Here is a 14,777-nt window from a genome sequence, read left to right as displayed (position 1 = left end):
GGACTGACATCAATAACCAAAATTCAGTTCAATGTATTAAGCCTTTATTGTACTTTTTTTTTCATACACGGGAGCCCTGGTGGGGATAGTGGTTATGGTTGGGGTCTGATCTGCAAGGTTGGCAGTTTGAAACCACCAGCTGCTCCTCAGGAGAAAGATAGGGCGTCATCAGTCACAGTCTCGGGAACTCAGTCTGTTCTACCGTGGCCTAGAGTCAGTTTTGACCCGATGGCAGGGAGTTTCACCCGTGGGGACCATGTTAAGACCTGTCGAGGATCCAAGGATGACCAAGTTTGGGGTGTTGTCCTCAAAATGACTAAAAAGGCGGAGAAATACCTCTATCCTATGGAGTATGATTCAGCAATGAAATAAAATGAGTTGTCATACCATGAAGAATATAGAGTATCATTACGTGAAAGAAGTCAATCTGAAAAGACAACCTACTGGAAGATTCCAACCACCATCAGACCTGGGAAAACTGGAACTTAATGGGACTTCCTTATTTGGGGGAGGGATGTCTGGAAAATTCCCCCCGTTGACAAAATGTAGTCATCACTTTTCTATTGCTTCTGTTGGTGGAGAATATTTGCATTTTCCTTCTCGGACAAGTTTCAACTGAGGTTCTGGCTTTCCCAGGGCCAGCGGCAGGGGTCGGGGGTGGGAAGACATGTATAGCAGGAACACAGATATTTCCAGGACAGTGCAATTCTGCACGAGACTGCAATGATGGACACATCACGCATTTGTCGAGCCCCGCAGAACGCTAGCACCCCAAGGGAGCCTTCGTGCGTTAATAATAATGCATCACTATTGATCACCATGCTAATGCAAGAAGTGAATGTAGGGGGACTTAGGAAGGAGAAAGGATATATGGGAAAATTCTGTATTTTCTGTTAAATTTTTCTGTAACCCTAATACCACTCTCAAACCAGATTCTGTTAAAAAGGACAATTCCAAAGGAATCACTTGAGAAAAGCCCGAGGAAGTAAGCAAGGAGCTGGAAGGTCTGGGGCTGGAAGAAACGGGTTTATTTTTGAGAGAGAGGGAGAAGCCGGAGAGGATGGAGTGAGAGCCTGACTCTAATGACAAGTCTGTGAGAGCTTGACTCTAATGACTTTACATGTGATTTTCTATGCGCTAATTGGTCTAATATACCCAGTGTCAGTTCTGATTGAACACATCTGTGTTAAATAGCTTTTGGTATGTGTATCTGTTAGTTTCCTCAGCATTAAATCTGCTTGTCTGACATACCATTATTAATTAGTGATGAAAGCTCTCTAACAATTCCAATGATAAGCCTCACAGATTGACAACTCACAAGCCAGACCTCTACTAAGATATCTACATTTTACACACTTTCCTTCTCAGCACCATTTGATTATATTTGCAAATCTTCAATAGTCAAACGTGGTTATGCTATGTTACATTGTCAGTTGGAGGGGATCTGGGGAAAAATGGGTATGACCAGAAGGTATATATACATATATAGACAATAATGAGTGTTGATGTTTATGGGTAAAGTTCACATCATTTGGTATTTACTAAGAGTTTTAGAGATGTTAAGTCCATAGGTGAAACAAAATATGTATTAAAAACTCACTACTATTGAGTTATACTGATTTATAATGACTCTATAGGACAGGGTACAACTGTCCTGGAGTGTTTCTGAGACTGTAACTCTTTGTGGGAGTAGAAAGCCCCATCTTTCTCCTGTGGAGCATCGGGTGGTTTCAAACTGTTGAATTTTCAGATTGCAGAATTCCATGAAATTCAGATTTTCTGGATCCCCAGATGCTGGATGAACCACTGAAACCATTGATTTGAGATATTCTTTAAATTAAAGCACAAACTCGCTGCGGTTGAGGAAATTCTGACTCACAGCCCTGTGCACTTCCAAGGCTCTGATTCTTTACAGGAATAAAAAGCTTCATCTTTATTCCACAGAGCAGCTTGTGGTTTCAAACAGCTAACCTTGCATTTAGTAGCCCATCATATTACCCACTAGGTCACCTGAAAACAGAATGGTAAAGTCAAAGAACTCTGTCTTGAGCAGTGTGATCTTTTGAGAACTGTCTCCAGGGGGACCAAAGAGACAACTGCAACCCCAAAGATTCCATAAGAGCCCCAGGGAGCTGCGAGTGTGTGCGCGTATGCTAAGGAGGCAGGGACTACTCAGAAAAGAGAGGGTGCGCATGGCGGCACCCCTTGAAGCATGCAGTTCATGTCACTAACTTGTCCCTGTAGATTCTGCTGAATTGGCGGGTGTTTTGCTGTGTATATTCCCAACAGGGTGTTTTGCTGTGTATATTCCCAACAGTAACAGCAAAAGGCAGCCTACATGTTAAATGCCTAAAGAGAACATGACGGATGACATCCTGGTTCCAAGATTGAATCTGGAGCATGCTTGATGATCCAACTTTTTGTCTGTGTCTCCTGTTTTCCTTCTTTTAGGTATGACAACTCCTGTATTTCTAGTTTCTTTAGCACTTTGAATATAGCTTCTGACATCTTTTGGAGTAGATAGCTTTCATGGGTTAGGTATTGCATTAGATATGTATTCTAATAACAGAGCTAACATTTGATGTCTGCAGGATTTCTTTCCTGGCCTCTATTTTTTTTTCTTTTCTTTTATCTCAAGTCAGACAAAAATAAATTTTGAGAGGTAGAATCAGCTCTCCATTTCCAATGGTCTTCATAAGTCTGGTCCAAGTTCATGATCTTTTCCTTCTTTGAGGACTATTAGTGTTTACCAGTAAACTCTGGGATACAAAATGGACATTTCTGTAGTTGTTACATCAACTTAAATTTGCTTTCTAGCCCCTCCTTTGGTGAGGCTGGCAGCAAATTTTAGGTTAAGGATCATTTACTCTTTGCTTTTCAAATTGTACAGAATTCTGAGGCATTTGAAGCTGTACCACACTATCAAGCAATCTCGATTCAGCAAACTTTTTAGGTTTGTGCTGTACAACAGGGCTAATGTCGGGACAGGTGAGCCTCTGTTATGCATGCACTCTATGTTTCCCTATTTTTAAGTCATGGATCTTTATTTTTTCCTCTCCAAGAAATTATCAGTCCCTGGGTGGTGAAAATACTTCATATACTTAGCAGCTAACTGAAAGGTTAGTGGTTCAAGTCCTCCCAGAACCTAGAAAGAAAACCCTGGTTATCTACTTCTGAAAAATTAACCACTAAAAACCCTATGGATCATAGTTCTGATAGATATACATGGGATCAGCACAGTCGGCATAATTCAACGGTGTGTTAGACAGGGCAACTGGTTGAGGACCCTGGCATAATGCCCTCAATGCACACAGCCATCTGCTGCTTTCAGAATAAGACACCTCAATGAGGAAATATAAAGCACCTGCTATTTGCTTGGCAAAATGGGATAGAGTAAAAATATAAATTCATATGCCAGTAAGTAATGCCACTTCATTTCCCCTGAAGGAGGCAGGGCTCTTAGGAAGACATTTAATTTTTTGGCTAACATTTTTATTTTATTGGGTTCCTGTTGTGGAAGGAATTGAATTCCTCTAGAAATCCTAACTCAGGACCTGTAAATACATCCATGTGCCGAAACATGAGTTTGTTTTTTTAAGCTAAGTTATTGAGGCCATATTAAGGATAGGGTAGATCTTAAAGCTAATCACATCTGAGATATAAAACGTATCGGACTAGACAGAGAGACACATACAGGGGAAGACAGATGGTAAGAAACATCAAAGAATGCCAAGGAGTATCAAGGGTCACTGGCAGGCATCCCAAATGAGCAGAGAGCTTCACAGAAGGAACAGACATGGCTGAGATGCTAATTTGGATTTTCAGCCTCTAGAATAGTGAGAAAATAAATTTCTGTTATTTAGATCTACCTTCATATGGAATTTCTAGTACAGTAGTTCTAATTAACTAAGATAGTTCCTACGTCTCAGGTGTTTCTATCGTTGTTTTTAAAATTGTTTTGAAAACTGCTGCAGATCTATGTTAAAAGGATCATTGCTCCCCCCCCCCCAGGTGGTTAGATTTTATGTCACCTCCCCTTATGTGGGTGAAGGTAGGGGTGGAGTGCATCTATCAATCAGGTTGTCACCTGATGACCACTCCTTGTGGATGCATTTTTTCATGAGAGTCTCTAAATGACATACTGTTCTCTTGCCCCTTCTACTGCATCTGGTTTGTCAATCTTTTGTTATATAACCTGCTGATCCCAGAAGCCAACAGAGGACTGCTGACCTTGGATTCATTCAGCTCTGCACCTACCAGCCTGTGTCCCTCCTGCTTCATCTTCCTGGTTTCTGTTGGTCAGCTCCTGCAGCTACATGAGTCAGGAGAAGCCTCTAGCTTACATCTGACCTGTGGACTTGAACCAGACTGGTCTTACCTACTTTTACCCTTTTCTATATACATACACATACAATTGTCACTGTTTTTGCTTCTCTAGCAAATACAACCTCCTCACACATCTTCTAAATACCTTTGTGTTAGACAGGGTTCTCTAGAGAAACAAAACCAGGACACCTATGATTATATCTATATAGGTATAGATGATTTTATATAGTTTTTATATATAAAATGGATATATACAACACAAGAAATAAACAGCTAATTAGTCTACAGAGCAGTACAAATGACTCAGTGCAACTCATTTCTGTAAGACAGTTAATACACTGGTGGTCCTCGAACTCACGAGGGCTGCTGGGTGTAAGTCAAGGAAGTAGACAGCTGAGTCTTCTGGAGAGCAATTCAGGTAATCTGGCCATATGCAGCAAACAGCAGGGCAGGTCACCAATAGTCAGCCAGATGACAGGTTCTGACAGTCCCCAGCTCAATTGATGTATACACCAGCAGTGTGACGAAGCAGGTCTTGAAGGAACCTCAAACTATAGTGACACAGTGTAGCTTGCAAGTTGAGGCAGAGGACTAGCTAAGGCAGCTGCACACTGGTCTGATTATCAAAGAGCAAGAGACAGGAAAGTCAAGGCTTGCTGAGTCACTTATCACTTTGCCCTTCAATTAAACGACAACCTTATTAATCCCATGTATGTTTTATTGGCCAGGTTGGCACAAAAAATCCTACCTAGCACAACCTTTAATTTTTTAACTCATAATTGCACTATAGTACTGTTATGATGACAAAGTGAGCAGGTGCCATGTATTACTAGAAAGAAAAGAACTTTACATCAACTGATCATATCTACATACATGGCAGGAACACATAAAGAGTTCAGAAGATGGGATCAGGGGAAAGCAGAAAGTTCCTTACTTCTTTATTTTTCTGTTGAGTCACCTCTGTACTTACAGAGTTACTCTTACGTGAGCTTCTGAGAACTTTCCCCCTCCCTTATCTTCTGTTAAGCACCAATCCCAGCTTTCGTAATGACCACAGAAGTGAAGGTAATGATAACTTCTGTTTCTGAACTTGACTGGCAATTGTCAATTCTACTATTTCCTTCGGTATTCTTTTTCATTTTTAATCATTTTATTAGGAGCTCTTACAGCTAGTACAACAATCCATAATTCAATTAGATCAAGCATAGTTGTACAATTGCTGCCACCATCTTTTCCAACATGCTTTCTTTCTGCTTGAACTCTTTGATCTCAGCTTGCTTTTATTCCCTCCCTGCCCACCCTACCATCCCCATGAACCCTTAATATATATTATTATTATTATTACTGTTGGTATTCTTTAGGACTGTTTCTTTTCATTACCAGAACATATTAGGATTGCATTTAGTCAACAAGTTTGAGGTTAGTCATAGCCACATAGCTTGCTTTCACTAATGAAATGTGAGCCGAATTGCTGCTTGCCATATCTAGGAAGAAACTTCAAGAGTGTGCATAATATCCTCTTTTCACCTCATGCTGTGTTTGATCAATTGTATTAGTTAGATTTTCTCAAGAAACAACATAAATGGCAGTCATATATTAAAAGAAAGAACTTTATATCAAGAAAGAAATTTATACTAAAAAGAGGCCCAGCCCAGTCTAACTCAATTCCACGCGTCAAATGGTAGCTAGAGGTAGCTCCAGGCTCACGTGGTCGCCAGCTGAAGAAGCTGGAAGCAAAGCAGGAAGCTAGGAGACTGCCAGCAGGTGGGGGCAGAGTGATGTGGATTCAAGGTTCACAGGCACAGAACAGATGGCCACAGCTCACAGGACTGGCAAGTCATGTGGGTTGCCTCTCCCAGAAGCAGATGCAGGATCTAGTCAAACAGGAAGGAGAGTGGCAAGAGAGAGGGGCCAATCCTTCACATTGTCTCTTATAAATATGTCAGCCCCCCAAGAAACTTCATCAGGGTGTGACTTGATAGAATGGGCTCCACCCATACCTTCCCACAGGTGTCATCAAGTTGACACCCCCCCCCAACTATCACATCAAGGAAAGATGTGCTGAGCCTTTTGTATTGATCCTTGAATCACTGCAATGAGCAGAATTCCACTTAGTCACACTGAGAATGTAGAATGAGTAAGAAATAGTCTCACTGGCATTATTTTAAAACTATAGTATAGCCTAACTCATCCTGATGGTGCAATCCTCTTTAAAAGTATTCACAGTTTTAATTAATTTGGAATGGAACAGCAAAAAGATACAAGATAAATACCTTAGTCTTACTAATCCTGACCAACTTTTTAACTTTTTTTGAAAGGTGTTCTCATGGTGCAATGGTTAAGTGCTTGACTAAATGGTTGGCTGTTTGAGCCCTCCTGCTGCTGTGGGAAAAATTTGTGGCTTCTGTAAAGAACAATAGCCTTGGATACCCTTTGGGACAATTATCTGCCCTGTAGGGTTGCTACCAGCAGAAATTGACTCAATGGCAATGGGCTAGACTTTTGTCGATGTTTATTCCTGGTCTTCCAATAATGCCTTCCTATCTGTCAAATACAGATGGAACGGAGCGACAAGGCTGAGTGGGACACTCATTCCCGCTGTGCTGCCATAGGTTACTTTACAGCTAGTCTCCGTTTTTTATAGTTTCATGTTGCTCAATCGATTCCTATGTACATAAATATCTGTGCTTTAATTGTCTCTACTTTTGAGAAGTGATTTGATTGTTTGGAGATTGAACCCTTAAGCATTCCGACAGTCTAAGAGCCAAAAAAAAAAAAATCAAGATAGCATTTGTCTGTGCTGATGTGGGAGCTCAAGTCGTGGTAACCACACAAAGAGCAGGTCTTACAGAATCATGTGCTTAGCATGCTTTTAATTCAGTCCTAGAAATGGATTAATAATATTCTACTGTGTATTGGAACATTCCTAACTATAATCAGTGACAAGCACTCTGAGTGTATAGTGCAGCTAGATATAAAGTTGTAGGTCAGGAATAACTCATCTGTTTTCAAGCATCAAAAAGGCTATTTTTGAAGCAGCAGCATTTGGACATGAGCTGAAAGATGGATTTTGGTAGCAAAGCACCTTCAGTGTAAACTTCAGTGACAAGGAATCTGAGGCTGGAGGAAACATGCACATTTAGAAGGAATATGAGGCTGTAGGAGCATGCAAAAAGAAAAAAAAATGTGAGCAGATACACAGAGACATACGATGAAGCTGAAGTAACAGCCAGGGCCAGAGCTGCAGGGCTCTGGGGACCATGTTGAAGATTTGGTCATTATTTTAAACACAATGGGAATTTACTGAAGGATGGATAGTTTAACCCTGGCGTAGATCGATGACATTTGAGTTTATTAGATGTAAGCCTTTTCATTCATATGGCAATTTCATAATAGGGTGTTGCGTAGTTGGGATTACCTTTACTGAAGCTGGAAAAATACCAGGGAAATTGCCTAAAACAAAGTCAATTGTTGGCAGTTTCTTTGGGATGCCAGCCAAAGTGTGGAGCATGGCACAAGGATGGAGGTATCAGAATTTTTTGGATCAGGCATAGGAGAGTATGGTGGGCAGGGTACCCCCTAAATTACTGATTTAATAATCCAGAAGAGGGCAGCTATTGATGTATACATTTCAGGTTTTTATTAGCTTAAGACAAATGATGAGCAGGAAAAAATATGTTTAGATGGGAACACATATTGCAATTTACAGAAGGAGGCCACCGGTTTATAATGAAGTGTATTGTCTAGAACTTACGCCAGTTCTCCTTAGTATGTGGTAGCAGCTGAATCATATTTTAAAACAATCTGAACTCAGCGCCTGAGGATTTGGGTTAGGAAGCAATCTCACATTGACAGGAAGCTGAACTGAATGCCCTAGAGATTATTTCCACATATGAGTTTTCATTGTACAAAACAAATTCATCGTCATTCTAGTAATTTCCCCTTCATTCTTTTCAAACTCCCCAAAAGGAAAGATTAGATTCATGCTTTCTCTCATAAAACAGTTTTAACTCAGTAAATTTTCATCATTCCTAAACACCAGCCTGCCTACAAATAGTTGAAGTTGATGTAACATTTATGTATCGCATTATCTTTTCATAGATTTTCAAATGATAAATGACCTAGCTTTTGTAAAATATAACTGTGAGAAAGGTCAGCTTCTATTACCACTGCACACATGGAGCCACAGCAATTATATTATTTAACGAGACTGCAATTGATGAACTGGAGCCTGAGAATGAATCAGGAGAATTGAGGAATAAATCAACATCCCAAAGCAACCAAATTTAAGACATGAAGACTGTGCTAAGATCCAAGCCATAAGCCTGTGTCTACCCATAAGATTTATATCTGTTATTTTGAATTGATTATACTTTTTTCTAAGAAATTCTTAAGAAGTCTTGGCTTTGAGTTGATGGGCTCAGTGCTATTTGATTTCATTGTCAGAGTGAAAACATGTTTATGGTCACCATTCTCTGATCTTCACTTTATCACTCTTCACTCCATTATTTTTGCGCATTAAACCATCTCATTCCTTTCTTCCCTCACCGCAGCAAATTCAAATCACAGACTCCTTTGTATTTATTTATTCAGTTTCCCTTTTATTTCCTAACTAGACCATATTCATCCTTTTTGGACCTTCTTGAATTCCTTCTCTTTTAGAGCTTCTAGGACTTTTACTCCACTGTTCCTTTGAATAGGCATGGCCCTTATAAATAGCACCCAGATGTCATGCCTAATAGTTCTTCAATGTTTGAGGAGGTTTGGATATCCTCTCAATGAGCTGTTAACATTGACCCCAAAGAGGTCATGCTTTAAACTCCTTTTACAGTTGAATAGGTTTTGTTTCTGTTGTGTGTCATTGTAATAGGTTTAATGCCAACGTGGCTGGGCCAGGATTCTCAATGGTTCTGCAGTTGAGGTCTTGTATTTCCCATAATGTGACCTAACACAATGTAATTAACTTCATAATGGGCTCTACAGTTATGAGCAAATTAAAGTGGCATGCATTTCTCTTATTCAGGTCACTCCTTGATGAAATTAAAAGGAAGTTTCCTTGAGGTGTGTGACCTACTTCTGATAAAAGTGGACACTGTGGGAAAGCTTGTTTGCCTTCTTGCTGGGTCCAAGCCTATATCTAACTCATTGACTTCTGATTCTTTGGACTTGAGCCAATGATTGCCATATTGCCTACCAACCCCAGGAGGAATCAGCAGCCTGCTATTTGACCTGCCAATCTTGCCTCATTTTGAATTCATTCACCTCTCCAGTCACAAGCCGAATCTACTTCTTCAGCCTAATATAAGCCCATGGGGTTCCTGCTGATATTGGGTTCATCAGCCCCTACAGCTACGCCAGTCTGGAGAACACTCCAATTTAACACCTAACCCATGGAACTCAGATGGATATGCCTGCTTTTACAACACTGTGAGCCCTTTTCTTGATCTCTCTCCCTCTCAGCATTACTGGTTTTGCTACTCTAGAGAATCAGCCTAACATACCCATCGGCTCAAATTTGAATCCTTGTAGAATCATTGCAGAACCAGGTTACCATGTCTTTTCACCTGCAGTGCCGCAGGTGGCTTCTGAATGCCAGCCTTTGTGCTCAAACATTGTTTCTCCAGCACTCCTTTGGAAGTTCTGGAGCTGGGTATAAGGCAGGTGCTAAAAACACAATAGGAGTTTTGGTGACACAGTGGTTAAAGTGCTTGACTGTTAACTAAAAGATCTGTGCTTTAAATTCACCAGCCGCTATGAGGGAGAAAGGTGAGGCCCATCTGCTCACCTGGCTGGAAATCCAATGGGACAATTCTATTCTTTCCTACGGGCTGTTAGGAATTGAAATGGGCAAAAACACAATGGCTTCGTAAAAACGTATTTACTAATTATATTACTTTCCCTTCTCGTCAAGATTACTATGTAATGTCGGAGGTTTTTACTCCTGCTGCTTTTGAAATAATTTTACTATAACAGCATGGGTATTGACAAATAGATTAAAGTGAAATATTGTGTACATCTGTCTGCTGGCAATATGGCAAGTGAATACATTTTATAAATCACCAATTTACCAAATAATCACTTCTATTATATAAAAATCACACCATTTATTAAAATAATAGTAGTTATACAAATGTGTTTCAAAAATCTCATATAAATGGAATGAAAACTCAATGAAATTTTCCCACCAACTTTTTGAAGGTCCCTTTTATAAGTTTTGCAGTATACAGATGGTTTTTAGGTCTATCTTAACAGCACAAGATAATAATACTCTGACACTTTCTTGTAAATGGAGAAATAACTTAGATATCAAAACACTGTTACCTTAAAAATAGAGTCTAAGAAAGATTGACTCTGAATTCTATAAGATGTTTAGGTTTTGTAAAATAATTCCTGAGAGTGTAAATAAATTTAAAAATAATACTAATGATGATTTGACCAATGATTCATGAATCAAGGAACAGATAGCTTAAATAGCATATTACAAGTAAATATGACAGTATGGGGGTTTATAATTATTATTACAAATAAATATAGTCAGGGGGGAGTGAAGAGAGTCTGATAATTTTAGGTAGTTTAGTTGGCTTTCCAGAGGTTCATTATAATGCCCTTCTTCAAAATCCTTCTCTGATATTTTAATTTTCTAAAGAAGACAAATGTTGCAGATAATAAGGGGTCAATCCATGTGACACCCAGATGACGTAGTTCATCTGGAATGCAGGAGCTTACAGAGCTGTTGATTATACATAAATCTACAGAAACAAACTAAATAAAATTTCTAAAAATTTAGATTACTTATTATCTTATACTTTTACTTTGTGAAACCAGGTAGCAGTCATGGTTTCTGGAGTGAATATAAGTAACACAGTCTTTGCTTTTATCATCGACAGCCACATTCCTCCCCTTCTGATAAAGCCTCTGTTTGAGCTTCAAACTGTAACATATAATAATCCAGCCTCTAAGCACCTAGGTGGTAATACAATTCCCAGGCTAAATAAAACAGACCCCTCAGTTATAACTACTGGTTTGATGATGCTAGACTCAAGGAAACAAAAGTTGTGACCAAGTTAGCAATTGAAATTATAAAATGATGTCATAATATTATGGGTTTATTGTCTAATGTCAGGCCAATATCCTTGTCAGAAAAATTGTAACTCAAAGAAAATTTGGTACTTCTGATTTGACATGTTTCATGTAAGTCAGAACACATTAAATACATTTAAAGTACCTTTTCTTTAAAGGGAAACCTTTTCACCTCCCTCCCCCCTTTCAAAGCCATATTACTTCAACATGAACTCAAAACAATTCACTCTGAATCAGATGACATAATTGAATTAAAGTATTTAATAGAAAGAAATCTAATTTTTATATGCTATTTCTCAATATACTTACTATTTTGTACTATTTCTCAATATACCTAGACACCAGCTTATAAGACAGGCACAAGAAGCATTTTTTTTTAACAAAGGGAAAATACTAATATTTAAAAGACTACAAATGGGAAAAAAGAGAAACCTAGCAACTATCAGGAATACAGTCCTGAGGCAAGATAGAAACTCAGACATAAAATTAGATAAACTGAAACAACTAGTTCTTATGACATGGCTCTGCTTGATACTTGCCGTCATGAAGGAAGCACAGAAGATATGCTGCTATTGCAAAGTGTGGTGAAGAAATTAGATGGTGCCTATGTATCAGATAGAGTAGTGTCTTATGTTTTAAAAGCGTGTTTCTAAACAAGCAGCTAAGTGAGACATCAACTAAGTCTACATGGAGGTTAGCACACCAACATCCATCGACCCGAAGATTGTAAATGATATAATACAAAACTGAAGGAGTGACTGATAGCAGAAATAAAATGGTGAGATTCTGGTTTGCAGAATGGTATGGATGACAGTGGAAGCCCCAGACACATTTGCGAGATCTGCACAGGAAACAGGCCTGGGTGCTTTCCCTCTACTCATCACCGAGGGGTGGGAATAACCTGGTTAGCAGACAGAGAGTACTGGAGCCATGACTACAGCAGATCGAAGGGATAAGCCTGACCTGCACAATGAAAACCTCGGCCCTTGTTCTCCCCTGTGATACTCTTTTGGCTGCATGTGGTTTTCAGTATTTCCTGTGTTTTTTCATGTTGGGGTTGATCTCTGATGTATTTTATCACTGTGGGTAGCCGTCTAAAATCTTTGTTATGTGTTTTTCCATTTTTTTTTGTATCTGAAACCCAAGATTGCTGCACCAGTAGAGACAACAATTAGAATAAGGATTCTTGGGAAGAACAGTGAGGGGGTGGCAGATGGGGGGAGGTAAAGGGGACCTGATATCAAGGAGTTCAAGAAGGAAGAAAATGTTTGTGGTAACAATTATAGAATATTTCTTGATAATGATTAAACTATGCAATGGTATGATGTCTGGATTAACTCCCCCCAAAATGGTTTAAAAGATGAGATTGAAAAACAACACATAAATTCATTGTTCTATGAAGCTAGCTCAAAACCGAGGCCTATACTCAACACTACAGGAGACAAACACTGGGGGAGCCAGTTTCTTAAAATGCATACAATTCTTGGAGGAGATCACAATTCAGCAGAAGAACAGATCCTGCGTAAATTCCTTAATTTACTAGAGTGTCAGATGGAGTGACCTAAGCCTGAGTCTCAGATGAGTGAGCGTAAATCAAATGTTCTAAAGCAAACAAGCAAATAAACAAACAAAAAGACAACACTAATAGGCACTCATTTTCCCAAAGCAATCACTGAAATTATAAATCACTTCAAGTATATTCAGTTTATGGCATTTTAAAGTGAATTACAAACTGGAGTCCTGGTAGTTGTGGGAGGGAGGGAAAAAGGACACAGACTTCTTTATCAAGGATGTGAGGAATATAATTTCTTAGGTTACAACCTTGATTTTCCAAGGTCGAATTAAAATTCCTAGCAAGTAGTTTGCTGTCGGGCGTGTTCATGTCTGATTTCACACAGTTCCTCTTTTCCCTTTGAGTTTCCCTGTGCATGGTAGCAGCTTACTGGTCTGGCCAAATCTCCTGTCCCAACTTATTCTACATGGGTGACTTTCTGTCACTGGTAAGGACCATATAGTCATATAAGGTATGCCATGTATGCTCGCATATTTCTTTGGTCCAAAGAGTCTTGATTCCATAATAATCATCACAGAAACCTGGTTTCATTCTTAATTTATGTTCTTACTTATCAACCTAGTTTCTTATTTCAGGACTTAACTATCTTTATGTCTCTAACTGGAAAGCACCCTGAAGCGTCACTGGTTTAAAAGAACTAGCATTAGGAACCTCAAAGAAAAATCTAAACACGGCTGCCCACCTGTGTCGGTGAGGGCACTCATTCTTAACCAGTGATGGAAGGACTGTGACCCCTACGTGGTTGAAAAGCAGCTCTGAAGATGAAGTGGAGATATTTCTCCATGGGACTCTGGACCTAAACCAAAAACCATCAGAGAAGGTCTTACTGTAGAAACGGAATCAAATGAAGATGAGTTGCAAAGAGAAATAGAAGCAGAATTAAATTCTGCCATAAAAGCAGTAGAGAATACGTTAACTTCTCTGCAAACATGGTCTTTCTTTCTCAGCCACATGGAAAGGTGTGACAGATCTAACAAAATGCTACGATGATATTAACTTAATTCTGATTCTGAGGATGAAGACAAAGCAGCACAGGCGACCAAGAAAACGATGACGAAACGACACCAGATTCCAATAAATGATGAATTACTCTCTGATCCTGAAATTGATAATAGGGACCAGGCCCAGGCTGCTGCACAAAGAAGGCGCTACCATGGTTTTGGAATACAACAGCCACCTCAACACCAGCCTGTTCCTGATAGTGACGCTGTCTCGAATTGCTTGTCCTGCATGACCTCTCTGTGCCTTGACTGTCAGCGGCATGGCATAGAGAACTCCTTACCGAGCAATGTTTGTAATGAATTTTTTCTGTCAATAGATATGAGAATCTAAGGCACAAAGCCATGGAGAACAGAAAAAAAAAAAAGTGAAACTATGAGAAGATAAGATCTAACTTATCTTCTTATCAGCAGTAAAGATGCTGCTGAGCTGGCAAAGAGAGACATAGAAGAACTCTTTCAGCCAGTCATATGTGTGGAATAGCCCACTGAAGTGTTAGGGTATGACCAGAATTACATGTCTTATTTTTTCAATGTTTTAGCAAGTCATTCCTAAGTAGTACAGTTGATCATTAATTGACCAGTACTATATGTAAGGCAAGTATGGACAGTCTTTTCCTGCCCATTCATATCATAAAGTGACATTCTGAATTGCTGAGGAAGCAGTGTTTCATTTTTAATGAAGATAATGGTTATTAACTAAAGTTTATTGTGCCAACCTGGCCGATAAACACATGTGGGGTTAATTGAAGGATGGAGGGATAAATGGCTTGGTGAGCCTTGCCTTTTGACTTCTCGGG

At 39.4% G+C, this 14,777-nt stretch overlaps 1 pseudogene; it reads left to right on the top strand.

Moving 5' to 3' along the window:
- Positions 1-228: 228 nt before the first annotated feature.
- Positions 229-14,533, top strand: LOC101657558 (annotated as a pseudogene).
- The last annotated feature ends 244 nt before the right edge of the window (positions 14,534-14,777 follow it).

The sequence above is a fragment of the Echinops telfairi genome, unplaced genomic scaffold, assembly GCF_000313985.2.
Source record: "Echinops telfairi isolate 266 unplaced genomic scaffold, ASM31398v2 ScPeMD7_21;HRSCAF=78, whole genome shotgun sequence".
Taxonomy (NCBI): domain Eukaryota; kingdom Metazoa; phylum Chordata; class Mammalia; order Afrosoricida; family Tenrecidae; genus Echinops; species Echinops telfairi.
Note: the sequence above shows the minus strand (reverse complement) of the source record. Positions and strands in the feature narration are given on the sequence as shown.